This window comes from Oreochromis niloticus, linkage group LG18 (assembly GCF_001858045.2).
Source record: "Oreochromis niloticus isolate F11D_XX linkage group LG18, O_niloticus_UMD_NMBU, whole genome shotgun sequence".
In the NCBI taxonomy this organism is placed as follows: Eukaryota; Metazoa; Chordata; class Actinopteri; order Cichliformes; family Cichlidae; genus Oreochromis; species Oreochromis niloticus.
In genome coordinates this window covers 23,674,894-23,702,532 of record NC_031982.2, presented here as the reverse complement: position 1 = coordinate 23,702,532, position 27,639 = coordinate 23,674,894, and the positions used below count along the sequence as shown (strand labels likewise).

At 37.9% G+C, this 27,639-nt stretch overlaps 1 long non-coding RNA gene across 2 annotated transcripts; it reads right to left on the bottom strand.

Moving 5' to 3' along the window:
- Nucleotides 1–8,048: 8,048 nt before the first annotated feature.
- On the bottom strand, nt 8,049–24,815 carry LOC112842967 (uncharacterized). 2 transcript variants are annotated; one of them, XR_003215055.1, is made up of 4 exons: nt 24,693–24,815; nt 23,732–23,832; nt 23,176–23,225; nt 8,049–9,538 (listed from the first exon to the last, which is right to left on the bottom strand). It is a non-coding gene; the product is annotated as an uncharacterized LOC112842967 (long non-coding RNA). The 2 variants fall into 2 exon arrangements; XR_003215056.1 differs by lacking the exon at nt 8,049–9,538 and adding an exon at nt 21,530–21,900.
- Between the last annotated feature and the right edge of the window lie 2,824 nt (nt 24,816–27,639).

The window sequence follows — 27,639 nt, the reverse complement described above, 5'->3', positions numbered from 1 at the left end:
TAGACCCATGTAGTAATTTGTAGTATTCATGCTACATTACACAAGCAGTTGTTGAGTTAAAGCACTCTAAAGAAGCAGATGAAATTGTAACTGCTGTACTGGCAGAGAACATATCTGCCAGTAAAGGTTTTTGTGAAATATTTTTTTCTTAGTTAGATCCTTTTTTATTTCAATGAGTGGATTTAAGTTAGAGCGTCAATGTGTCGTTAATGTCCTTGGAAAGAGTTTTTGTGTTTTGTCAGTGTATCCTCAAAGAAAAACCAGCGCTAGCAAGTGCTCCCAGAACCTTGTGTTTCCAATTACTGTCTGTGTGGCTCTTTTCAATATAGAAAGAGAAATGTTCCTGTGATCATAACGTTCTTGTAATGACAGAGTGAACCCATCAACAGGGTGGCAGCAGAGCCAGACGGCATTAATGAATCTTCAACGTGAGACACAGAGCAATTACATGTGATGTTACTATGGCTTATTCTTTTCTTGAGGAGAACCATCCAATTATCAGTTGATCCGAGAGTTTCCAGGGAACCACAACAATTGTCACTTGTAATTTTGTTGTCGCTCACATGATGAGAAATGTAACTTAGCAACAAAATGGATGGGTTTACAGGACTGTGCCACACCAGGGCAGTTTGTTGTTGCACTCTAATTAGATCTGACAAGCATGTCAGCATTCACAATTTCCTGCCATTGCTTCTTGCTTCTTTAAAAACAAAAATGCACTTTTCGTAAGCTTAATAAAAACACAGAGAGAAACTGTCTATAAACAGTAATTGCCACATCATTATCAAATACCGGAAATATTATCATAAGTGTTGGGCTGACAAATTGCTGGTCCCTTTCTTTTAAATTTTTCTTTTGTTTCAAAGTTTAGTTTAAAACATCTGCCATCTCTTTTTATTGTGCATGCTGTATTTTAATTTTTAGGATTATATTGAATTAATTCTTCGAAGATTTTCATAAGTCTTTTGACTTCCTGAGCCTCTTGTAAATCAAAGTGACTCTGAGGATAATCTAGTCAGAGAGCCCAGGTTGGAAAACACTTCTCTATCTGTGCTTTTTGTCTGATATCACAGGAGTAGGAATAGATTTCATTCTTCCTTCAATAAACTATTATTAGAATTTCATAAAGAAATCAGTCAGCACGAGCCACAGTGGGTTCTTGGCCTTTGGATGATTCTGCACAGCAGCTTTTGGAAGTGAGTCAACCTTGGTGTGTGGTTGGCACGATACCTGAACAGCTGCACGTACGACGCAGAAGGAGAAAATGTTCTACAGTGAGTGTTTATGTTGTGCTGTTTTCCCTTTTTGAATATGCAAGCATGTTTTGTGTTTCCACAAAGGTACCTTGTGCTCCGTTCTGAAACTATATGCCAGATTCTGTCTATGTTGGATATTTTAAGTTGAATGGGTAATGCATACATTACTCTGTATTTCAACCTGTCACTCAACTTCAGCTCCGTCACTGCTCCCTGTTTTTGACAAGCAGGACACTAGGGGGCACTATGTGACCTGCTGTCTTCCTTTTTATTGCGGACTGGTTTCCATTGCAAACTGGTAGGCTCCAGTTCTGTGCACGGACACTGCGCTGTGTGACCAGTGTTCCCAGAACAACACTATATAAGTGGGAGAATTGCAGACATACTCCCGGAGGCAACGCTATATTTCATACACAGAGGAGTTTGAACACTTGGACTGCGAGTCATCAGATCCACCCACACGATCAGAACTAAATGAGTGAAATGATTCTTTTTCTGCATTCACTGTTTTTAATTCAAACCTGACCCAGCCTTAATACATAGGAGAACTGAGGGGAAGTGTATTCATTTCTTTTCTCTTTTTAATACACTTGCATTTTGTGAAAAACAGTGTTGTAATATAAGCCTAGATGATTTTATCATCAGAAATCTTAAACCGTTCAATAGGTCAAGGAATAACTCTCCACAAATGAATCTTTAAGTTATATAGTTTATGTTCACTGACATGATTTCATGTAAAAGATGAGTATTTATTTTAGGATAAATCTCTTTTAAAAAGCTCTGCTCTTGAACCAGTGGATTCTCTTGCCTCATTCTAAGGCACTGGTTTTATAAGCGGTCTGATGTAATAGCAGAATTACTCCTGTACTGCTTGTTTTCAGCCGGACACCTACCCTTTCTATACATAAATGCACTGCTATTTAAATGCTCTCACGCAAGTGGGCTGTTCTAACAAAAAAAATAAAAATGGCGAGCTTTGCATGGAAAAAGCTCTTATACAATGTCTTCTAACGTTCATAATTGTACTGATATGCAGGTCCCGGCTGATACGTGCATGAAAAAAGACAGGCATGTGGAGGCATGCAAAGCCTGTGTGGATGCAGAGTACATGCTGTCAGCTACAACACAACTATACGTACTGTCACACTTAAGCACCTCTGTGCTTATGCAGCTGAACGGAAGAATGTATGGTATGGGAAGCTATATGATATTATCCTGGTACACGAACACAGAATTTCTTCAGACGTCCTTTTTTTTAAAAATGTTTATTTATGGCTGAATAATGCCTCGCTTTACTTAATCAACCTTATAGCATCTGCATAGATGATGCATGTTGCAGTTCATGCTTATGGGAAAAAAAAAGGCAAATTCCTGTGAACCCTTCTATCATGTAAAGTTTTATGGTTTTAGGAGTGTCTGTCTGTCCAGCTCTATTCTTATTTTCCTGTTCTCAGTTTTGTGTTAAAGCCTTTATTATGCAATCAAGTCTTTGCTGTCTTGTTGGCAACTCTACTTAATAAGTTGTCCATAAAACATGACAATTGTTGGTTTTTGATTTTGACTTTCTAAAGCACAACTCCTATGCTTTTAGTCGTACTAGAGAAAATAAATACAAGAACGTAGTATGCATGAATAGATTCCTTTGGTTATCTTTTAAAGTGAGTTATATAATGAGCAAGATATTTTTGCAATGGAAGAACAAAACAGCAAGTCTGTCTGCTCTCCTTCAAATCAATTCTGTATTTTAGCGAGGGAGGGTCAGTACAAGGAAGACTAGCTTGCTGTTGTCGCTTTCTGTTATCTTTCACTTTCTCTTACCATTTGCAGTGACTTCTGCATAATCTGTGCTGTGACTTAGGTGTCAGTTTCACTATGTAACACAATGGGAAGTTGAGAATCAATAACCTGCCAGTGAGTGTGTGAGAGAAAGAAAGACAGAGACTTTGCATATATCCAGCAGAGTGAAGAGAGTAATTTCCTTTCTTTGGAACAAAGCACTGATCCCTAGAACACAGCTCAGTGTTTAGACAGAAAGCACAAAACATTTCACACTCCATAGCCTCCACATTGGGGACCACTAGCCAGCACAAAAAAATACATTCTTAAAGTCATTGATTCAGCCAAGTTCTGAAAACACTGCTCATCCTGGTCTACTTCAACTTTATTCTTGTAAATCCACTTTTTGTGCTTTTCCAAAAGTATAATTCGCTTTTAAAATGTAGGCACTGTTCTGCATATGAATTCAATGCAACTCTAAGACATAATATACTAAGTGACATGTTACATTTTCTGTTGGATGGATGCATTTCAAAACTAGAATGACTTAATGGTAGCAAAAAGTGTTCCTTTGTTGATATTCGCATATCCATACTAGCAGTTACACGTGTCTTGTCTTTGGTGGCTTTGCATGTAGAGTACAGCGGCTTTTTAGAGTGTTTTCACTGAAAACAGGTCCCCGCTGTGGCTAAAAACAATGCTGCAAGAGTCAACCCAAACAATAAAGTTGGCTGTAACTAATGTAGTCGTATTAATAATTAATCATTACATTTTTATGCCTCTATGCAGGCGACAGCCTTCACCGACTTATAAAACTTGACAGCCAACAGTGAGAAAAGTTGAATTTTCAATGTCCAACATGCTTCCGAATTCCTCTTTTTTGACGACAATCATGTTTGCTTGTTGCTCATGTTGAGTCTGATTTTGACAGTCTAGCAAGGCTGCTGACACCGAAGTTCCAGGTCCAGAGCTTTGCACCAGCGTATAAAAGCAAAGCTATGGAAACAAAGAAATGTCTGTTCTTTCTGCATCTTCCTTCTGTTTCAAGTCCACAAGACCAGATTGTGACGTGACTGGATTCTAAATTAGTTAACTAACTTGTTTCAGATCTGGTGGGCATATGGATTCATGTTGTGACTCCACTGACCCTGCTATCAACATTGCATATTTACTATAAACACTGAGCCTCTTCCTGTTGTTCATTTGTGAAGCCATACTGCACATGTGCACAATGCACCCTCCATGCTTGCCTCTCTTTACACCTTTGTTTCACAAAGACTAGACCAGTAGATAACTTGTGAACAATTGCATATTACGAATCTGTTATTTGTGTAGGCGTAAACATAATGAACAAAGCAATAACACAAAGACAATCCTGGTAAAACAAAAGTACATTCTCTTTGAATAATAAGGTTTTACGTATCAGGCCATGATAAGAGTAATCTGATTAATAGAAGGTCTTGAAATTGAATAAATACAATTTTAGATGATGAACAAGACATGACACATCACATCATGTAATTTTTTTAATTAAACAGAATTTAGTCAAAATGCAGAAATAGCATGTGAAAAACTAAGTACAACCTTACTGTTCCCATACAAACTAATAGGGTAGGCAGCCAGGTGCTAATAGTCAAATACATTTGATTACCTGATCATCAGAAAGTGTGAGTACTTATAAAAGCAGAAGCTTTGGCAGTTTTCTAATCTGTAGTATTTAGGTGTGTTAACATGGTGCCAAGAAGGAAAGTTGTCAGTAATGACCTTAGAGAAGCAATAGCTGTTGCCCATTAATCTAGGAAGGGTTATAAGGCTATTTTCAAAATATCTTATTCAGTGAACAAGATTATTCACAAGTGGAGAACATTCACAACAGTTGCCAATCTTCCCAGAAGTGGATGTGCCGGCAAATTCCCTCCAAGGTCAGACCTTGAAATGCTCTGAGAAAGTGCAAAAAAACCAAGAGCTACTTCTCAGACTCTGCAGGCCTCAGTTAGCATTTTAAAGGTTAAAGTTCAATTAGAAAAAGGCTGAAGAAGTATAACTTAGAAGGGTTGCCAGGAACTGTCTTGTCTCTGAAAAGAACACGGCAGCACAGCTTGGGTTTGCAAAGTTGCATCTGAATAAACTCAAAGAATTTCGGAACAATGTCTTTTGGACAGACAAGAGCAAAGTGGAGATGTACAGTGCCACATTTGTTGAAAACCAGAGCATATCGGCACAAACACTTCATTACAAATGTCAAGCGCAGCACTGGAGGGGATGGTTTGGGCTTGTTTTTCAGCTACCGGACCTGGGCTCTTTGCAGTCAGTGAGTCAATCATAAGGTCCTCTGTATACCAAAGTTTGCTGGAGCCATATATGAGGGCATCCATCCGGGAGCTAAGGCTTGGCCAAAGATAGTTCATCCAAAAGGAAGATGATCCCAAGTACAGCAGCACATCTACAACAGAATGGTTGCAAAAGAAAAGACTCGAGGTGTTGCAATTGTCCGACCAAAGACGAGACCTCAACCACACTGAAAACCTGCAAACATGCAAACCTCAATGAACTAAAGCAATGTTGTAGAGAAGAGTGGGACAAAATTCAAAACACAACAATATCAAAAGTTGTTAAAATGATTGCTTAGAGTTATTGCTAACAAAGGTGCTCCCACAAGTAGTTGAATCATGGCTTATATGGAGGGGTGGGGGTTGGGTTGGGCACTTTGACTTCATTTTTGTGAAATAAATAATGAGATGTAATATGTCATGTCTTCCTGTTCATGTGAGTTTATACTTCAATAATTTCTTATTATTTAATGACCAAATGAGTTTTTATCCTGACATACAAAACCTTAGAACTGACTGAGAGAGGATGCATTTTCTTTTTACAGTGACTGTATATGTCAGTGTCAGTGTGCCCCAGGGCAGCTGTGGCTACAACGTAGCTTGCCATTGCCAGTGTGTGAATGTGTGCGTGAATGGGTGAATGACTGAATGTAGTGTAAAGCGCTTTGGGGTCCTTAGGGACTGAGTAAAGCGCTATACAAATGCAGGCCAATGCAGGCCATATCTCATCCCATTATTAGACGGTGCCAAAATAGCACCTGTTCAGTTTTCTCTGACAATTGGCAAAGAAACTGGAAATAGTGGAGCAGTTTGGGTGAGAGCACTTTTTCGTACTGCTGCCTGAGACACAGTCACCACCATGCTTATCTTTTTCAGTAATTTAAAGTCATCTCCCAGAATGGGTTCAAAACGGCATGAAATAACACGCGAAAAGCAGAAAATTAGTTAACATGACACTTCAAATGTACTCAAAAGTGGCATGTTAACATTTAAAAAGCGTGTTTGGTGTTGCTGCAAATGACTTTTTGGTTCATCACATTTGCACCAACATGAATAATAGATTCATCGTCTTTTACAAATTGCCATGAGATAGGCTTGTGTTGTATATTCCTGTGTGACTAACCTGGACTCATGCATTTCTCCCCTCTTCTGTAATCAGCAAGCCGCTTTAGCCCTCAGCGCTGCCACTGAGGAGAACGATGGCAAACCTTCTTGCATATCCAGAGAGAAGACATTTCTGTCCACTTACAATTGTTTCTGCATTGCTTGAATTGGATCATCAGCCATCATAAAACATTCAAGGTCACTTGCTCCTAACATTTACTTGAACAATAACTAAACATTTTATCTCTGTATTATTTGTACTTAAGCTTTTTTTTCAGTGTGTATAAACATCAAGGTGTGGCAGAAAGAGTTGTGTTTATGTGTGCGTGCACTTATAAAGCGTGAGTCCTCTTGTTGTATCCTCAGGGGTTGATGGCTGAGCTCCTTGGGAGGGGTGCTGCAGTATTTACCACCTGCTATGAAACAAGCCTTCTGTGCAACTGTGATAGTGTCATATGAAGTGAAATGAAAGTGATGCCTCTCCATATCAATGCGTCCCGTTTTTAGAATAATCTTTCCGTGGCATTCCTACTTTTATTAGATTGTGTACAAGTGGTGAGCAGGGAGGCAAAGCAAGGAGACGGAGCGGGGATGACAGGGAGCAATTGTCACGTTCATTTCTGTATGACAAGCTGTTGGCTCCTTGGATTATTTCCATCGACTTAACAAGTGAACTCAGCTAACATTCATATTTCAATATCACGTTGTTTACAAAATCTCCTCTTTTCTTTTCTTTCAAATTTTCATCTTGTATATACACACATATATATATATATATATAAATAACAAGACCAGAAGACCAGAGACAAGATTTGTTTGGTAAATATCATTTCACCTTCTTCTTGTCTAATTCTATTCCTTCTCTTATTTTTCTGCTGGCCGCAGTACATCACCAACACTAACTGGACCGGTTTAGATTTGTCTTTGCCTCTCTGACATTTTTGCACTACCCTGGTTTTATTTCTTTGACATTTGTGTGCTGAGTAGATGTTGGTCTAAAATGGCTAGTTTTGTAGTATTAATTTAAGTGGGAATTCTTTGTTTTTGCATAGAACTGTGCAAAAGTGTTGACCTACGTCCAAAGAACTTGACTTTCTTGAGATTTTTTTCAGTGGTCTCGAGCAATAGTTCTCAAGGATTTCAGACAATCATTCAAAGTTTTATTTTTAATGGACATTGGCTGCTTTTTCAGTCACTTTCAGTCGAGTCCTTGTACCTGATCATTTTCAGAGGAATGTTTATTTGTTTGTGAAGCCTCTGAACAATGACCTATGAATAATTTTGGCACAAAAAAGGCACCTCACCCTAAGAGATAAACCAGAGCAGCGTTCATATATAACAGACAACTTTTTAAGAACCAGTTTTAAATATTACAAAATGTTACAAAAACACATAATTTGTTCAATTTCTTTAGCTGAATGTATAAAAAATTCCAAAGGTAACACAGGCATAAAATTATATTTTTGCACTAACTAGGTGATTCCTAAAGGTGATAAAGTAGTAGTATAAAAAATTTGACATATCTATTATTATGTGCAGTGTGTCCTTAAGGGGAAAAAAGCAGGACACTGAATTAGTGGGGAGGAAAAAAAGTTGCCGGCTTAAAAACTATCTACAGCAGACGAGCTGTATCTGAAATAAATAAATCTATTTAAATCTAGTAAACACCTGACACAGGACCTGAGAGCTGTATCTGGCCCTCAATGCATTGTTTACTCAAGCCTCATCAGAAAAGAAGGATGGCTGTCAAGAAACCATCATAAGGAAGGGAAACGGGGAGAAAAGGTTGAGTTATGCCAAATTACACAAGAATTGGACCTAAAATCAGTGGCAGCAGACCTTATTGAAGTCTGCTACTGAGGTCTGATATGAATCCAAATTGAAATTATTGGTTGTCATTGGTATATGCTGTACGGTGGTCAGGAGAGAGGCACAACAGGATCATCTTGACAGAGAACAGAACAAAAACCAGCCAACATCCAAAGAAGAGCTTTCAATGTACATCAAGAAACTATTCCTGAAAACTCATTAAAGAAATTTCAAGAAAGCTTGAAAGAGAGTTCAAGTTCAATGATGGTCGTGCCAGATATTGACTTTGAAGCCTTTTGCCTTCTATACTGTATATCCATGTATGTTTAGACATGTTTGAATACATTTCTGCACCAGGTCCTCATTTTCCCAGCAAAATATAAAGAAATTAAGGATACCTCAAAACTTGTATATTTCATATATTCAACCAATTTTTAATACCCGAGTGTACCATGGTCTAAAAAACATCCATGTAGAATGTTTTTCTCCTTATTTTTACATGAAGGGGGATTACTTTTCTTCAAACATGAGTTCTCTTGTCAAATTTTGCATAGTCTGCACTATTCTAGGCCAAATCCCTCTCTTCTCAGTTGAATAAATGTATAAAAAGTCTACGCTCTTTAAAAATGTCCCACAGTGCAGCTAAGAAACACTGTGACCCTCTTAACATACACACAGAAGTGTTCTACTGTCTTTCTAGCGCATGCATGCTGTAAACTGTTATATTGTTGCGTCAGCTGCTGCTGACATCAGGACAAATCTTGGAACAGGCTTCATACTTCTGATTTAATTCTGGTTACTGTCCATCCCATTATGTGTCTGTCATACCACCAGCTCACTACTGCTGACATATAGCTTTACTGACGTCAGCAGTCCTTTCTGGTCACATCTAGGAAAAATATGAAAGATTATTGGAATTAAGAGACTTTGGTGTCTTGGATGCTTCAAATCTCTTGTAAAGATGCTCACGCAAGGACACAGGGAGTGGATTAGATTCCAGCTAAACATTGAGAACTGGAGGAAAATGCAGTAAAGCTAACAGGGAACAAGCTGTAAGTTTGGTGGTGAGTGTGATTCATTGGACTGTTGACCTTCCTTTAAGGGAGATGATGAACAACCTGGTACCAGACCCCAGGCATCAGGCCCTGCTCTCTCTCTCTCAGCCGTCTGCAGCTTCACCTTCAGCTCACATTTAATCACTCTGGCAGCCATCGGCTGATAAATACCCGCCATATGGCTACCTTCCTCACCTCTTGCTCCATCCTGCAAAACAAACAACAAAATGTCAGTGCTATGGCAATGGTGCCACCTAGACCTTCCATAAGCCCAGTATCTCTTCCAATTTGCACTGCACATACTACCCATTCAAAATAGCCAGCATCATTGCTGACAACTAATAGAGGAGATGACAGAAAAATCATTGCACTGCTGCCCTTGAAATATTATAGGCATTGCACCTTCTTAATTAAATAAGCTTTTTGAAATAAAACTTTTAACAGGCTGCTGCCAGCTTTTTTTTTTTTTTAATCAATTAAAAATTCATGTTTGATAAGAAAGACTGTAATCAACTTCTCAAACCCAGTCTAGGGTCACTGTTTTCTTATCAAGACATGACGAAGAGTGCCCCAGGAGCTCACATTTAATACGGTCCTCTGGTTGCAGATAGAGAAAACAAGCAGATACAACTATTAAATGCCATAAACCATTTCTGACTTCTGCTCAGCTCTGGGATGTTGCCTGGATAGGAGTTAGCTAGAGGGTCCTCTACAGAATACCTCAACACACACTTTAAACACAGAAATAGTTCCAAATGAAAGATGAGCCCGTATGGTGAAAACCAATGACAAGAGGTTCACAGAAAACCGAGAAATGTTAGTTCTTTAAAGATAAAAGGATCATTTATAACTTTTACTTTTTGATTGTGTTCTCACTATCCAACATTAATTAATTGCTCTCGGTTTCTACATTCTGGTCAACCATTTTTATGCAGAGAGTTATTTTGCTGCTATAATGAGACCACCCTGTGAGCAATTAGGTTTCTTAGGTTTCCTTGGAAACACCCATTAATTATGATGCCTTAATATGAATGAGGACATTATTCTGCAATACTATGTAACATTTTAATGTTGCTATTTAAATGCAAATTTTGACTTAATGACCCCAATTGAATTGCAATGAATAAGTTCAATTTCAATGTTTGTATGCCTTTTATGTGCATTTAAAACACTGAAATTGTTTCAGCATTGCGTCATGGTCACTCATTTTAGTGCACAAAAATAGTATCTCTGCGTGTTATGGAGTCTGTTATTTTTCATGCAAAGTAGCTGACTGTTATAAATACAACTACTTCTTTGGTGAATTAATTTTCAAATGAATTCTGTGTAGTTAGTGTCAAGATAATGGTGTTGTTAAATGGTCCCCACATAGTACTATCAATAATTAAATGCAGCATGAAGGCAAAATAGAGTAAAACTGTAGAAAAGCTCCACTCTCAAAGAAATTCAAAATCTCTTCCATGCCCAGCGTCATGGTGGACCCCATCACATGCTGATGAGCACATGCCTCAGCTGTAACCTTGGCCAATCCTCCAGTCCCTGCAGGGCCCATGCCGGTCAGAATGGGGTGTAATACGACTAATCAGACACTTTAACTTTTATGTAAATCGCCCTGGCTTATGAATCTTTAAAGAGGTGATGTCAAAGACAAAAAGGGGCGGGGTGGGGGTAGGTGAGTGAACAGAACTGTCAGAGATGTGAGCTCTAAATCTTATTACCCAGCGCTGCTTTGAAAAGATGCACTCACACACTAATGAAGTCATACAATTAGTCTAATTATGATGCTGCTGTCAAACCGGCCGGAGATATACTCTTTCTGCGAAGTGTCTGCTTTAAATTGTCCTCTAATGTGACAGGCTTCTGTCATAGCTGTGTCACTGACATCAGGATGAATCTCAGTGTTAAAATGTTTTTCAAGGCGAAATATCTAGAAATATACATTCGTCCTGTCGTGCTTAATGACCCACTTTGAAGTTAGAGGAAAAGAGTAATTGTTGTGCCTTTAGGTGTGATAAAGCTGCATCCATATATAGACAGTAACAGATTAACAGTGACATACAGATTAACAGTGTTGCTCAACTGAGCTAACCGTAATTACTGACCTGCATTCCGTGCTACCCAAGGCTAACACACACACACACACATGTGTACACACACACACACACACACACACACACACACACACACACACACGTGCACACACTGTTGTTGCTGCAGCAGAATGATTTCACGATTCAGGTCAACAAGAGGCCTCGGGCACATAAACCCAACTCTTCCTTTCTTTCACAACTTAATTTGTGAGGAATAATGGTTTAGATGTACAAGCAGGCCATAGAGCTTCACCAGTTTAGGCAAAATATATTAGCCTCAAGAACAGCACTCCCTCACTAAATAATTAGTGTCAGTGTGACTATTTGTCAAGTACAATAAGCTATGACATTGGTCTGAAAATAAACAAGAAACTTAAACGGTCACATAATACATATGGTCACATTAAGGTTCGCAAAATCCAAGGTAAGTATAAATGTGCATTTATGGGATATATTTAATATAGTTGAGTTATGTTTAAGCATCACTATGTGACTGGAAACATTACATTACATTCAATGAATCAAATGTTTTATTGAAGATTTATTAGGAAAAAAAGTATTTTTATTTTAATTTCTCTTTTGTCTCATGCATGTAGACTCTGCTGTTAATAAAGAAGATTGATTAATGTAATGATTAATGCAAAACTCATTTATTCAACTAAAAAAAGAAGAAGCTGCAAATATATACAGTTACAATATCACTATATTAACATAATTATAAAATAGTATACTACTCTGCCTCTTAGGCTCTGTGAAATGATGGCTGTAATAACAGCGACAGTGAATCTGTATTGTGGCAGGGATAAAACTGCATCAGTGGGGCCGAACAGAGCAGCGGAGATGTGGCACTGCATTACTCATCACCAAGGTATTTTGGTTTTACTGTACAGAAAGTCACATGTTATCAGTCTTTATGTACAGTAAACAATCAAAAGAGTACATTCATATACATCCGCCCAATGCAGAATGTTCATATAGAACATGAATTTGTTGAAATCTAAATAAATGTGTTTTATGATTTAATGTTAGGTGCATTTTACGTTTATGGTGTAATTTGGGTATGATACACTTCTTCAAATTTTAGACCACAGATTAAGAAACAAAACTTTTATTTTACCAAAACTCTAAAACCAATGGATACGTTGTGTTTAATGAGTGCATTTGTTTAAAATTCTTCTGAAATACAGATTAGAAAAATAACTTCACTGAGGTCTTGTAAATCTCAGCTTTAACTTAACAGTTTTTTTTCCTTAGTCTTAGTCACCTAATCAAAAGATCAAAAGTCTAATGCAAAAACATTTGGAGCTAAATGACTCTGTGTTGAGAGTGAGACAGTATTATGACATTAGATGATATTTGCTAAAAAATATCTTGAGAATTAATTGTACAACATCCACAAAAATAAGCACTTATTAATGTTTGTTTCTGTTGTAGTCGAAGCAGAAAAAACCAAATTTAATTAAGACAACATTTTCTGTGACTAAGGCATGGCGCCTGTCACGTCCCATTAAAAAACAACTTTTTCAGTCAAGGAATCCTCTATAAAGTAAATATGACGTGTCTTTTACAAAATGAAATCATAGTAATTAGGAGTTAATGGTTTAGATCTGCAGTTAAGAAAACAACATTATAAAGCAGTAAATGGTCTCTCCGTCCCTGGAGAAGGAGCTGTGTTTTCCATCAGGGGTATTCATAGCCATCAGGGAATTCAAACAATGTTATAGGATTCAGTTTATTCTACGATGTGATGATTAACTGGTCCTTGGATTTTGGAGCCTGTAGGAAAATATCTTCATGCCTTCCTTTCTTTCTCGTGGTTAGATTACTCTGGCTAATTCTTCCCTTATTAAATTTTCTTGGGCTGACTCCTTGGTTTCTTTTATAAATACACAAAAAGAGAGGGCATAAACTCATCTGTCAAAAATGGCCCCAGAAAGCCGTGTTTACATTTAGAGTGTCCGTCTTCTGTCTTTGCCTGACTTCATCTTGGGTTTTTGTAATTGGGACATGATTGGATTAAGAGAGGAAATGATGGGGACATGTTGCGCTGCTGCATGTAATCCACTTTTAGGCCTCCTGCTTCTGGAGTGTCTCTGATCTTTGGAAATTTGTTTTGCATTAAAAGTCCTTGTCTAATGACAACGAGACACAGTAAATTAATTGTTTCCGCCTCTGGCATGAAGGGTGTCGGTGTGTTGTTGTTTTTTTTTAATCCACGGTAATAATTATTCTGTCAGTTATGCGATATTTATATATTTCTTTTTAGTGCTGTCCATTTTTCAATCTATATATATATATTTATAAAGTGATATTTAGTGTTATTTTGGCAATTAATTGCTTAGCTATTAATGTTTTTATGTTTTAGTTTGTGTGATAAGCATCTTGGTGATGTGCTGACGCTGCATCATTATAGCAATTACTATTATTTTTCTCCCAACAACTGTTCCTGTTGTTAATAAATTAAACCCCAATTCTTAAGTTATATTACGCAGTTTTTGCACTATTTTTTTTTCTATAAATCTTTATTGTTATTGAGGAAGAGTGAGGTGGAAACAAGAGAGAAGTGGGAAACAATGAGATGAAAGTTTATCCGTTTGTTTCAAAGAGACTGTCTCTCCTTGCTGGAGACATTCTGACTGATCTCGCAGAACAAAGGCGGTATGAAAATAACCATGCTTCTGGTGCCGCACTTCAGTCTAACTTATTTCTATAAATCAGCAGAACATAGAGGCCAGTGTAAGTCTGCTGCACGATGCAATTATAGTCTATATCAAAACAAAATGTGAGGTCAGATGTTTTGCAGGTCGCTCTTTGATTGTTTTCCTTATTGCATTATTGCACAGCTAGGATACCGCTGACACCGGCTGGTGAAACAGGCCCCTGTCAAAACCCATTCACTCACTGCAAATTAATTCCTATCTCTTTCCTCCTCATTCCTTCTGAATGAAAGGTTGACGCCAAAATGAAGCACTTTCTAGTTCAGACTGCTTTCTTTGTGCAAAGGGAGGTCATTTGTATGAAAATGAATATCCAAGCAGACGGTCTGATTTAACACACTCCTAGGGATGCATATAGCCTGAACAAATGTAGTGATCTACAAGCTAACTTAATTGGAAGTAATAAGAAAATGCCCAACAAGGCTTTATGCTCTAGGGGAAATACATAGTTATCGTGGAAGGGTTCCTTACCCCAACTGTGAGGTTGAAAATAAATATCCAAATATATACAGTAAATAATAACTATGCTATGACTGAATGAATGCTAAATAAGAGCTGATTTATGTAGTGCCACGAAAAACAATTTTCTGTACTGCTGCCCACAATATTCAAAGGTAATTTTAAATATTCTCCTCTGTGCCTGCAGCAAACAGGTTAGTTGAGAATGCAAATATACCCTTAATGGAGAAATAACTCATCTCTGGACTTTATTCCAAGTATAAAAAATACATATCCATTTAGGCACAGTGTGGCATTCGTATATTTAATGTAACGTTAAGATTTCTGAGTCGAGTCTTTGCTGGACTTAATTTTCTTAACCCGCTTCCTCTTGTTCAGTTGAAGAGTTCCTACATTTCCCAGTAACCCCTCTGGCAACCCTAGAAATCAGGCTTAAATTGTTGAATTTAGATCAGATTTTCACGTGTAAGTGCAACACTGATGGTATTCACATTCACAGCCCTTTCTCGTGTTTTGTTGTTGATATTGTTGCATTTTGTAATATTACATGATTATTCACTGTCAGTACAAAATGGAAAATCTCTTCTATAAAGAGCAATGCTGCTCATCTTTCAGATATCTGAATAAAGTTCTGTTATTCAAACTCGCTGCCTGGTTCAAAAAAATACCGGCCTCTATTCTGAACTTGAAACGTATAAATTTTTTATCTGCAGCATGAAATGTTTGTTCATAACTTTGCTCATAAGGCAATAGGGTATATATATATGGTAGAAACAAGCTGAAAATATGGAGGTAATTAAAAATAATGAGCCGTGGCAGCTTGTCCAGCTATAGGTTAAGATAATGATCCTTAATAACAATATTTCATATCAACACAGTTTACAGGTCACAAGATTCTTGTTGTCTAGTCCAACAGCCTGAGGCCATTCTGTTTACATGTAAAGTCCTTGTGGAATGACTAATACATTTATTTGCTATTAATCAGCAACAGCACATACACTCAGCAGACACTTAATTGGGTACACCTTGCTAGCACCTTGTCAGCTGGACGTCTATGATGTGAATCTCCTGTTTCACCACATCCCAAAGGTGCTCTGTTGGATTGTGGACACCATTTGAGCACAGAGAACCTGGTGTGTTATCCTACTGGAAGCAGCCATCACAAGATGGGTACTATGGGCATTTCAGATCATTTTAGGAGCCCGAAGAAAATATTGCAGCACCAACAGCAGTCTGCACCACTAATACAAGGTAGGACAGATCCATGTTTTTGTGTTGTGTTGGTTGCAATTTTCCAATCAGTTCACCTCACTTCATTTCAATTGCATTCATTTATATAGCGACAAATAGAAGCAATAGTAGCTTGAAGGTGCTTTAAGGTAAAGACCCTATCATAATACAGAGAAAACCCCAACAATCAGATGACCCCATATGAGCAAGCACTTGTGGGAAGTGGCACAGTGGGAAGCAAAATCTCCCTTTTAACAGGAAGAAACCTCCAGCAGAATCAGGCTCAGCGAGGGGAAGCCATCTGCTGCAACTGCATGAGGGGACGAAGACAGAACAACAAAGTGAGCCAGCGATTAATAATAGCTAATGATTAAATGCGAAATCGTGTAATAACACATGGAGAATTAAAAGAGGCGAGTGAAGAAGAAACATGTATCATGGGAAGGCACCAGCAGTTCCAGCAGTCTAGACCTATTGCAACATAACAGTTCCAGAAACCTGAAGGTCTTGCCTCACATTCTACTTTTAAAACCCTAGGAACCACAAGTAAGCCTAAAGTCTGAGAACAAAGTGCTCTATTTGGGTGATACGGTACTATGAGGTGTTTAAGATAAGATAGCCCCCTGATTGATGGGGCCAATGTGAAGTATACACATTGGCCCCATCAATTAACTTGCCAGAGTTATTGTTGTCACTCAAAAGTGACAACATCTTGTGTCTTGTATTCAGTTGTTAATGCTAATGTTGCATTGTAGTAAAAAAATATCAAGGTGGAAAAGTTGCTGACAGGTTGTGTGAGGAAACAAACACTCTAATTATGTACTTTCTTTTTTTCTGGTAGCTACCTTGTCTTTGTTTTTCAGGTTTAGGTGCCATTATGTTCTTACATTTGCCCAAGTTAAAGAATTAGGAGCAGTGCAAGGGATGTCTTTATTGTACTGCAATGAAAAGGCCACTTTAAAAAAAGGTTTATATTTTCATATATTTACAGCAGATGGTGTTCTTTTGATTAAGTAGACTTAAAGCATACCATCAGTAATTAGTATTTAGATAGATGTTTCTTTGTACCTCTGGCTACGTGATGATTGGGTAAATCAGTTTGAATTATCCATTTAGCCCCACTGAGACTGTTCTGACCCCATAATAGTTATTTGATAAATCTTAGCACAGTTTTTCTTCTACTTGTATTGAGCACTGGTGCTTAGGGGTATTATGTTTTTTGTTTTCTTTTAGTTCCATGCCTGTCCTGGTTTTTGTCCCATGACTCTGGTGCACAATAAAAATTTTATTTTCTTAGACTTTTCTATTGTTTGATAAAGCAGTGCCTCTAAACAGGAAATATGCACTTGAGTTTGTTTTAGTTCAGATTAATTACATATTACACTCTTCTGCTCTTCTGCTATTGTCTTTTTTTTTGTCTTTTTGTTAAGTTTCTGCTTCACGGAACAGAAACAAAAAGGCCTTTTTCTCCTTGCTTCACTACTTGAGTAATGGTTAAACTTTGCCTGGCATCAATACTAATGGATTATTGAGGTAGTCATGGTTGGCTTAATTGATTAATTAATCAATAAGCAATTTAAAATGCTGTCTGAAATGTTAAAATTGATGTTTCAGACATAAGCCAGGTGTTACTTTTAACAAAAAACAGTATGCAGTTGCATGAGAAATTTCCAGATTCAGTACTGTCAAAAGGTTAGTGCAGACTGATGTCTTGGTCATGACGTTGTTCTAATATTACTTTCTTTCTGCTGTGCACAGAACACATACATCTTTTTGTCCAGCAGTGAGAGTCAAACTGGGAGGAGTGCAAATCATGAGAAGTGAAAGCATCTTATTGTCTTCCTTTTCTTTATTTGTGTTTCCATTAATTTGACTAAGAGATGATCATATTTCATCTGTGGATTTCTGAACGTTTTGCTCATATTTTGTTCTCAATTAATGGCACAGATGAGAGGTGCACATCTCATGTCAGTCTTATCAAACAGAAACATATATTCATGTTGTTTAAAAAAAAAAAAAAAAAAAATTGTTTGCAAAGTGCTCATGCCTGAAGTGGTGAAGTTAATTGGGTGTATAGAATATAGAACTGAAGTAGGACATTAATGATGAACTACAATAATCATGTTTTATGCTCAACACGTTGCTTGTTATGATTCTGCATCAGTAGAGCAGCCTGTATTGAGTGATGACTTCTTCTTACTAATTAGATGTGGAATGCTGATGATGTGCGCTGGTAAATCTATGGAATATATAATACAAAATTTGTGATCTTCTCATATAAAAAAATGATAAACTGTACCCAGATGCTGATTTAAAAAAAACAAAAAACAGATAATAACAAATAAAATTAATGTGACAAATCAGTTATGGACAGTAGTGCAGTGACTGACAGTCAGAGCACTGCTGTTGTCCTCTGGGATATGTTTCACTGGCAAACGCCTGATGTGTATGAGGGAGACTTATACCCACTCTGAACACTGATTAGTTGGCTCTCAGCTTATGCTGTATGAATTATGCTCTTTGTGTCAGTGGATCTTTCTGGAGAGTAATGACTTTGAACTATATTACTGCTGAGCTGGCAAAGGTCAAAAGTTTACTTATGTTTGCTTAGAATCTTTCCACATAGTTATTCATACCTCTAAGTATGAACATGTAGATCATACCAAAGTGTAAAAGATGTCACACTGAGAGAATATATATGATAGTAATACTCAGCTAAAAAAAAAAAATACAACCCCATTCCAAAAAAGTTGGGATGCTTTGTAAATATATACAGAATGCAGTGATTTGCAAATAAAATAAATAAACCCATATTTTATCCACAACTGAACAGAAATATTTCAAATGTTTACATTGTGAAAATGTATCATTTTTTTAAAAAGTTTATATTTGATAGAAGCAACATGTTTTAAAAAAAACTGGGACAATGCCATATTAACCACTATGTAGCATCCTGTCTTCTCATAACAACATCATGGAACTGAGGAGATCAGTTGATGGACTTTTGAGGGAGGAATGTGTTCCCATTCTTTTCTGATCTAGCTGCTCAACATTCCCAGGTCTTTTTGTATTTTCCATAATATGCTTAATGTTTTCAGCTGGTAAAAGGTCTGGACTGTTCAGTCTGCTCAGCACCTGGACTCTTCTACTACAGTGCAATGCTGTTGCAAGGAATAGAGTATGTTGTTTAGCATTGGCTTGATGAAATATACCAGGCTTTCCCTGAAAACTATGTCAAATTATGTTGCTTTAAAGCCTGTTAATACCTTTCTGCACTGATGGTGTCTTTTGAGATATCAAAAGCTCCATAGCCATTATTGCACCCTCATACCATCAGAGGTGTAGGCCTTTGGTCCTAGCACAGATGAGAAACCGGATGCTTCCTCTTGTCTTTAGTCCAGAGGACTTTCCAAAAAGAATTTCACATTTCTAGTCATCTGATTACAGAACAGTTTTCCACTTTGCCCAAAGACCATAATGTTGATTGTCATTTGCGCGTAGATTTCTCCAGATTCTTTGAGTGTTTTAATGATATTATGTTCTGTAGATGTTGAGATATTATTAAGTCTTCCTAATTTTAAATTGAGAAACATTATTCTGAAAGTGCTCCACAATTTGCAGACACAGTTTTTTGTAGATTTGTCAAACTCTATCTCTGAAGTTATCTTTTTATGCCCGTTCATCTTACTGACCTGTTGCCAGTTAACCTTATATTTTTCTTTATAAAATGCGCCTCCAGATTTTTTTCACTTCCAAATTCAGAATATTAAGAATTCAAAATATGAGCTAATATTTTTCATGAAATAGTGAAATGTCTCAGTTTTAACAGTTGCAACTTTTTTGTAATTGGGCTTGTATTATATGCAACATTCATTTAGGTTTCTGCTCATTGTAAGCATGTCTGTTTGAGGTCCTAACTCACTTACTTAATGTTTTTTGCAAGCTATAGGTCATTCATTATCATTCAATATGTATTCCCCGTTATATCTAATATAACAGGATGCAATACAACATCTCGGTAAAACCTTGAAACACTGGCTTTTTTGACAGTTCACAATGAAGAAACATAAACCTGTCAGTGTGAGTGAATACTTTGTTTCTCCTGACATTTATTGTGGGATTTGGGAGGCTGGTAGTAGTTGTTATAGCCTTGGGAATAGGTTCTATGTACAATGGGTAACATAGTTGAGATTACAGCTATCCTCAGCAGATAGTGGAAGATAAAGAAAACACAGTGATACTAACTTGTTCTACACAGCCAGTTTTAAAGAGCTGTAGCTGCTGAAGCAATATTTCTGTATAAAGAGAAAATTGCTCTCAAACAATAGGCCCCTTGAGTAGAAAAAAAAAATATAGACCATGCATTTAACAGTAGCTCTTTTTAATCCTGCAGAGCTCTCATTTTTAGCTTTCTTCCCTCCTCTTCTTTGTATGGCAGCAAAAAAAGAAAAGAGAATTTTTTACAGTTGCCACATCCAGAAATTTTAATACTTTTATGACTTTGCTTTAACAGATGGAAAGTCTTATTTTTAAAAAATGGAAGAATTAATGTTCTTCATTTTTCTGTCACTATGGAGAGGACATGGTATTCACTGGAAAAGTTTTGATATGACACGAATCAAATTATGCGCAGATGTGTCGAGCAATCTGCTTGCATTCTTAGAATATTCACAACAAAGCAAAGCATACATATGTATTTTAATAAGCAATGCACATGGATTACTGTTTTCTATTTTTATCTTCTAATGCGGACAGAATAATGTTATTGTTGTGCCTGTATTAAAGACAGTGCGCTTGGAAGAACTACATTAAGAGCTGGCAAAATCCAATAGATGGAAGCTGTTGCAAAACCTTATCAAATCTGAGTTGTTGAAAAGCCCCTCGCTCACATGTGCACATATAGATACTCTGCCTCCACCGACACAATTGAGAGAAGCAATCCACTTAACATGGAAATTGTCCTTTCATCTTTTAGGAGGGAATCACTCTGAGGAAGAAAAGAGGCAACTAATCAACAATAAAGGAGATAGTTCAGCTGCGGCATCGACTTTGGGAAACATTTTCCCTCTGTACGCTGTGAACCCAAGCCATGTAATTTCCTGCATGTGATATTAGCTCCAAATGAGATATTAAGATCAGATTGAATTTGGTTAAATATCTATATTCATCAGCCCCTTTATTATTTATGTTCTCTGTGAAACTGTAAGTCTCGCCATAATTCCCTGTAACAATGAGTCTTTGTGGTACAGATTGCCAAGAAAAGATTTCATTTCTGCTCTGTTATTCGACGAATGCAGTGTGCGTTTCACCGCCGCTTAGGGCCACTGGGTCGGAGCTAAGCTATTCCCCCCACGTGTGATAACTTACAAGCTCTGTGTGGTGGAATGGTGTGTGAAATATGGACACCTCCCCTGCCACGTTTCGACTCAGCAGCTAGTCAATTGACCTCAAAGGCCACTTAAGATTTGAGTGTGTAATATTTTATCTGATCGAATTTGCATTAAAACACCATTTTTTCTGCCCACCTCTTCATTTATTTGAGTTAAACCAACAGAACAAGACTCATGACTTTGTCTCTTGCTCCAGCTGGACCAAATCTTGAGTAATAACTCTGATTTAAACCTTTTTGTCCTAATTCAGGCCATTGAATTTCTGCCTCTACCCAGACAGTTTGGTCCAGCATAGAAAATCAGGCAGAAAAAATACTGATAGAGACACTTGAGGTTGATCTTTATGAATTTCTATTAAGATGTGCAAATGGTTTTGCATTTTGGAGCTATTCTTTGGCCCAGAGATTTGTGAACATTCACTGTAAACCGAATAAGATGTTGAAGACTGTATCTTTACTGGGAGGGTTTTATTCTTGCCTATTTGAGAACCACTTCCATTCCACATGAAGTAAAATGAAACAAAACACGCAATAAATGATATGCAGAGTTTAGACTCTTGCCCGGGACATCCGAGAGCCCATTGGCTGAACAAAATCCAATTAGGTTTGGAGAAAACGACATTATTGTTTCATTATTGTTAATTGACCTCTCAGAGACCTGTTACTGGAACGCTGGAGAGGATCCCTGTATGCAGACAAAAACATTAAGAGGGCACGTTAAGAAGACTGTGAGAAAGTGAATGGAAAGCACATTACAATACACATATGTTGATCCTAAGGAGGATCCTTGCTCTTTCTAACTTTCTAACTTCTTTCTAACACTTCCAGAACTTCATGAAAAGACAAGTTTGGTACAAAAACAATCCAACTGTGCTTACAGTTCACAGTTGCAAGGAGCTGTGGTATGACATTATCTCCTTTATTTTTTTAAATGTTGGTAGAATACAGCCTATGCTACAGCAGATAAGTAAGAAAGCTCTAAAGTTCTTTTTTCTTATCATTTAGATATTACAACCAGTTCTTATCTTAGCTGCTACTTCCAGGTCATTTTATCCAGTTAGGAACCATCCAAAGCCTAAAAAATAAATAACTAAAAGTGTTAGACCGTAACCTTACAGTGGGGTGTCCGTATATCAAAGGGTAGCTGAAGAAGCTAATTTTTCTTTGCTTCAGATGTATGTTGCCTGAGGCATGCCTTTGAATCAAGCTCGCTTTTCAACTAAAGATGAATCAGGGGATTTTGCTTAGGTGCAGTGGTGTTCTCTGACAAAGATACTTTTAGGTTATTGTTATCTGTGGCGTGGTCTTTTAGGTCAAATGACTGGCTTGAAGCAGTTCAAGTAGGGGTCACAGAGAGAGAGCAATCCTTTTGAAAACAAATAATAAAATACCACTTGCAATGCGTGCACTATTTTGCTGAATCCCATATAAAGGTATCAAACTTATAGCGGCAAAGAAAGAGGAATCCCCTTCTCTCATTTCACATCAATAGGTGTCCATAGCTTCAGGCTCACTCCCATCTTGCCTCATTAAATTCTAATACAGGCTTCATCAAAACACATCTTTCATCTAGACACGCTGTTGGTGCTTCATAGAGACTGGACTGCACTACTACCAATAAGATTTCGTTCCACGGTTTGCATGCTGTGGACGGACTCTTGCTGGTAGCACAGTGGGATCAGCAGTTTGGTTTTGTTTTCTCTTCACAAACAAAATGGATCCTTGAAGATGTATAGAACTTTTGAAGTTAATCTTTTAGCAACAGCTGGTGCCAGTGTGAGCACGAATTAAGTTGAAATATATGTGATTTTCCAGCAGATATTTGCTTTTTGCTATTTCCCAGCATTTGATCATATATAAAGAAGTTGTATTTCTTTTTGGTTGACTGGTAGAGGTGGCAGCATTGAGTGCTAGCACTGTTGAGATAGTGGCAGGCAGAGAGAAAGCCTAGTATACTTACGTTATCTTGTCTTTTCCTTAGAACTCTTAGGACAGCTACTCCTGGACCAACTATAAATAAACACAACAGCACAATGAACATTGCTACTTGCATTGCCTGTGCTTGAACAAGCCGCTGACACCAATGAAAAGTAAGCTACAAACAACCTACTACTGAGCTTTTTTCTATAAAGCCTTTTATGGCTTTATAAAATGCAACAGTAAGAAGTTATATTGCCAGATATTACAGATTAATGAAAACAGAGGAAAAAGGTTAGGGTGTTTGACATTGGATGTTGATGCTGGTGGCCACTGTTAAACTCAAGTGTTTGATAGTATAATCAAGAAGACAACATTCCCTTTTGCATATATCACTCACGTAGTTGTTTTTAACCCAAACTACAATGTTTTTCTAAAGAAGAGATCACTTGGGGAGCAAATTGCTTGTTGCAAAGGCTCCAAGGTAACCGTCCAATTTCATACCTTGTCATATGTCAGTTAACTATAGCCTGAAATCCCATTTGCAGTCACTTCAATCATTCACCTCGGGGTTCAGAATAGTTTAGCTTGGGGCTCACCTGTTTCACATTTTACATGTTCTCCCTGTCTTTCTTCGTCCTTTGGTACTCCAGCTTCCTCCCACAGTCCACAGACATGCATGTCAGGTTAGTTGCTGATTCTAATGGAATTTAGATTTTAAGTAAGTATTATAAAAGAATCCTGAATCTAAAGTCTTACACTAAATATGTTAAAGAATTTACATCAATATGTAAAATACCAACCCAAATTTAACCTTGGTGATTGAATTACTTTGTTATTCATGATGTGCTTACATCAATGGTTTTTGAAAGTCCTATAGCTAAAATTGTTATGCAGAAAAAATTTGACTTTATTAATATTTATTTAAATATGTTGCTGTCATAGTGTTGTACCTTGAAGTGGGAGAGTCCATTAAAATGTTATCATTGCTTAAATGGCCGTGAAAGTATCTCTTGGCAAAATAAATTAGCCTTTTTTGACTGATGTGACCTAATCTGTGTTTCATCCAGCATCATCTGAGTTTATTGTTATTCTGTGTTCTTATCAGTCATCAGTCAAGCAATCTGAAATTAATCAACCTGCATTAAAGGTGATATACAAATACAGTTAGGTCCGTGGGTTTAAGGGCAATATCATAACACCACCACAGTAGATCTTTTCAGCTCTTCATTGCAGATTTAATTCACAGGCTTTAATAGAATAGAATTAGAATAGAATTCAACTTTATTGTCATTGCACATGTCACAGGTACAGGGCAACGAAATGCAGTTGCCCTAACAACAAGGTATTGTATTAAATGTTACAGCCATTTCTATTCATAGTCCATCATTTTCGGAGAATGAAAAGTAAAAAAAAAAATTAATGGCAAGGAGTGGCCTGTTTAATTGCAATTCCATGACACATGCAAAGGTACATCACAGCGCGCAGTGGTCAAAGTTCAACTGGGTCAAACTTGTGTTTGTGTGTGTCTGTGGGTGGGGACTTTGCCCGGGTTCCTACCTTCTGGTTCTCCACACGTGCTGGCAATCACACACTTGTCTGGAAGTGTCTGAGCTTCAGTCTTTACTAGTTATTTGATTTTTAGCAGCTAATGTAACCCAGCTCCTTGTCTTGGTCAGTGTTTTACCTGCTTTTCCTTGTGCTCAGGTTTTGCCTAGATAGTCCGCTGTTTCGGAGTGGTGAGCTGTCTTTTTTTATTTTTTTATTTTTTTTTGGGGGGGGGGGGGGGGGGGGGAGTGAACACATGGGCTAGGAGTTGTTTGTAATCTTTGGAAAGCCTGAGGGGAGACTGGGACTGTCACAACTGATCTTTTAGAAATTGTTATGTTTCACAGTAAAAAAAATGCACTGAACTTTCACTCAGAGTCCTGAGTCTGTTTGAGTCCTGCTTGCACCTAGAGCCCTGACAGTTATGTAAATTGTACATAAAGTGCAAATTCACTGATTACACCCAGAGTAGACTTTGCCAGAAAACATCTAAAATAGCCTGTAAAGTTCAGTCTTTGGATGTATGAAATCAAGAATAACTGGAATTATTAACAAGAATAAGGAAAGGACCAGCGTATGATCCAAAGCATTATCTGTCAAACATGGTGGATGTAATGTTATGGTATAGGCATGTATGGCTGCCAATGGGCATCTGGGCATCAGTTCCCTCATCTGCAAATGGTTACTGGACTTCCTGACCAACCGCCCCCAACATGTCCGACTGGATAACCGCTGCTCATCAACAATCACAATGAACACCGGTGTACCACAGGGCTGTGTGATGAGCCCTTTCCTCTACTCCCTCTTCACCCACGACTGCAGACCTGCTGATGGTTCCAACACCATCATTAAGTTTGCAGATGACACCACGGTGATTGGCCTCATCAGTGACAACGACGAGGCCGCCTACAGGGAGGAGGTGGATCGTCTGGCTGAGTGGTGCGACACAAACAACCTGCTGCTTAACACCGAGAAGACTAAGGAGCTCATCGTGGACTACAGGAGGAATGCTGACCCACATCCACCCATCCACATTAAGGGGATGGCTGTGGAGCGTGTGAGCAGCTTCAAGTTCCTGGGAGTCCACATCTCCGAGGATCTCACCTGGACGACCAACTGCTCCAAGCTGGTCAAGAAGGCTCACCAGCGCCTCTTCTTCTTGAGGACTCTGAGGAAGAACCACCTGTCCTCAGACATCCTGGGGAACTTCTATCGCTGCACCATCGAGAGCATCCTGACCAACTGTATAACAGTCTGGTACGGGAACTGCTCTGCCTCGGAAGGCGTTGCAGAGGGTCGTGAAAACTGCCCAGCGCATCGCCGGAGCACCACTTCCTGCCATAAAGGACATCTACAGGAAGCGGTGTCTGAAAAGGGCTGGGAAAATCATCAAAGACCCCAGTCACCCATCACATGGACTCTTCACCCTCCTGCCCTCTGGGAGGCGCTACAGGAGCCTCCAGACTAAGACCACCAGGTACTGGAACAGCTTCTTCCCCACAGCTGTCAGACTCCTGAACTCTGCCTCCTGACATCTGACCCACGTTAAACTCATGGACTGGACATACACACACTCACAACCACTAGCACTTTACCACTACTGTATAGTTCTGTGTAGATAATCATTCTGTACATACGATAATTTTTAATCCTACAACTGTTTATAACTTACATAGTTCACATTTCTGTATAACTGTATATCTCAGATTTCTGTATAGTTTTTATTTCAAATTTATATCCTGTTCATAGCCTGTACATAGCTTGTACTCACTACAGCCTTTACATACTTATAGTTATAGAATATTCATAACATACTTCACACTGTGTACATTATGACATACCATAATAGACCCATTTCTGTAATATACTTACACATCTCTATTATTGCTAATTTATATTGTAATATATCTATATCACGACTAAAGCACTTTCTGGATGGATGCAAACTGCATTTCGTTGCCCTGTACCTGTGACATGTGCAATGACAATAAAGTTGAATTCTATTCTATTCTATTCTATTCTATTCTATTCAATGGAACATTTTGAATAGTAGTATGTATGGATCTATACACTCAGCTCAAGTTCAGCTAAATGCTGCAAAACTGACACACGGTGCTTCCCACTACAAAAAGATAAAGCAAAGTATACTGCAAATACAACCCAAGAGTTTCTTAATGCCAAGAAATGGGATATTCTTCAGTGGCCAAGTCAGTCAGGTGATCTCAACCCATGAGAGCATGCTTCTCTGTTACTGAAGACAAAAGTGAGCATACAAAGAGACCCACAGAGGCACCTCCAGTTAAGCCATAGCTGGTCATTTCATAAGGGGAAATGCAGGATTTCGTGATGTCGACTAATTGTACATTTATACATTTTCATCCAAGCATAAAAAAAAATTTTTATGCTTAAAATTGCATGAGTTTTTCCAGTTATATTTGAGCCCCTAAAAATGGTATACTCTGTATAAAATTGTCTGTAATTCTTAAATGCTGAAATCAATGTGTTTTTAAACCACTTAAATTAAAGCTGAACGTCTGCACTTCAATCACATTTTGTTTTGATGAAAATCCATCAAGTTGGCGTACAGAGGAAAATGTATAATTGTTCCAACAGATATGGACCCAACTGTCAGTAAAACACTGGGATTGTAAGTCTCCCTGTTGTTTTTCTTTGACTGACACATTGATGGCAGGTGTTATTGTTTTAAATGCAGTGAATGCACCCATATCAGGTGGTTTGGAGAAGTATTGCTGTTTTGATGTATGATTTATTTCGTTGTACCAGTCAAAGCAATGTGACTTTGTATGTGATCTTTGCCTTCCAGACACACATTTAAAGCATTGTGTGTATATTTTTGTGCCTCCATGTGTGCTGTGTATATATAACAGTTTTATTTTGATGCATTATTTCTTTATGTGGTTTCACACTTTCTTAAAAGGGTGTTAGATTTCCAAGTTTT